This window comes from Malania oleifera, chromosome 13 (genome assembly GCF_029873635.1).
Source record: "Malania oleifera isolate guangnan ecotype guangnan chromosome 13, ASM2987363v1, whole genome shotgun sequence".
In the NCBI taxonomy this organism is placed as follows: domain Eukaryota; kingdom Viridiplantae; phylum Streptophyta; class Magnoliopsida; order Santalales; family Ximeniaceae; genus Malania; species Malania oleifera.
Window position 1 is genome coordinate 46,493,996 of NC_080429.1, and position 1,749 is coordinate 46,495,744.

A 1,749-nucleotide genomic window follows, 5' to 3' on the forward strand; every position below is an offset into this window, starting at 1 on the left:
ATTTATGTGAATTTTCTTAAAAATATCCAAAAACTTAGAAAATTGCTTATCTAGTTTTTGTTTTTGAAAACGTTGAGGATAAGGAAGTGGAGTAGAGAGAATAGGAGGATTGTCAGGAAATGAAATTGTTGGTGATGTGTCAGTCTCTCTTGGTGTGTCATCCACCATCTCGTCTTCTTCCACTTTATTCTTGCCTTGACCATTATTTTTAGCTGTAGGCGTTGTCATGGTTTCCTTTGCTAGTGATTTCTCAATTTCTCTTCCACTCCTAAGTATGATGACATTCCATTGTTCCTTAGGATTCACTTCTGTATTGCTAGGAAAAGTTCCTCTCTGTTGGGTATTTATAGTCGTGGCCAGTTGCCCAATTTGTATTTCAAGGTTCTTCATAGTGGCTCCCATATTGTTGCAATGAGTCTCAATGTTGTCTAGCCGTGCATCTGTCTTTTTAAACCTTGCTTTTGTCTCCTCAAAAAAAGATATCATGGCATCCTCAAGTGACATCTTCTTCTCACCTTGATGACTCTCAAATCCTGTAGGAGGTTGCAGCACATTCCTTGTATTTCTATAAGACAAATTCTCATGATTTCGAAGCCCTGAATGGTAATATTGGGGCAAAGGATCACCACGATAATTGTACTTTCGATTATTGATGTATTGAAGCCGTTCTTGACTCACTCCAATGCTCGGATCTGTCCTACTTGTAGCTACCACATATTCTACACCTTGTGGTATCCTCTGGGTTGTCAAAGATGAAATCTGATGAGACAAAGAAGCAACTTGAGCTGAAAGTGCAGCAAACGGCTCCAATTCATGAATTCCAGCAACTTTCTTAGCCATAGTTCTTTCAGTTGGCCATTGATAGTTATTTGATGCCATTTCTTCCAAAAGAGCAGTAGCACCCTCAGGTGTCTTTGACATCAAAGTTCCCCCAGATGCAGCATCAACTAAAGTCCGCGTTTGCCCATTTAACCCATTATAGAACATCTGAATTTGCAACCAATCCGGCAATCCATGTTGTGGGCAGCGTCGAATCAAATCTTTATACCTTTCCCATGCTTCATAGAGTGATTCAAAATCATGCTGCTTGAAATGACCAATCTCACTCCTGAGTTGAGCTATTTTTGCAGGTGGAAAGAATTTAGCTAGAAATTTTTATGCCATGTCCTACCAACTAGTAATACTCCCAAGTTGTAGCGACTGTAGCCAACCTCTTGCTTTGTCCCTCAAAGAGAAAGGGAATAATCTTAGTCTAATGGTGTCTTCAGTAACACCATTGATCTTCACAGTATCACAAATCTCCAAAAACATCTCCAGATGGATATTGGGATCATCAAGTGGCGATCCAATGAATTGGGCCTACTGCACCATGCTGATTAATGCGGGTTTGAGCTCAAAATTGTTGGCATTAATGGGCTGGCGTCTGATACCCGAATAATTGTCATTCACAACTGGTCGCACATAATCCTTCAAGGCGCGTGGTTGCGCATTATCTTGTCCGTTCGCCATGGCTAATACCCTCTTTTTCCTTAGTGCTCTGAGCGTTCTTTCAATCTCCGGATCAAAAGGAATAATGTCACATGTTCTAGCCCTGTGCATCCAACATAAAAAAAACACACCAGAAATACAAAAATAATAATAATAAAATAAGATAAAGAAAATAAATAAATAAAAATATAAAAAGAGAATTCTAAATTAAAACCAAGATTACTTTGTATTGATATTGGCAAAAATAAGAAAAACTCAATC

The 1,749-nt window shown here is 38.8% G+C and overlaps 1 non-coding gene across 1 annotated transcript; it reads left to right on the forward strand.

Annotated features, from left to right (window-relative positions):
• The first annotated feature begins 1,009 nt into the window (after window positions 1-1,009).
• Window positions 1,010-1,116, forward strand: LOC131147075 (small nucleolar RNA R71). The gene has a single exon (XR_009134601.1). It is a non-coding gene; the product is annotated as a small nucleolar RNA R71 (small nucleolar RNA).
• Window positions 1,117-1,749: the final 633 nt, after the last annotated feature.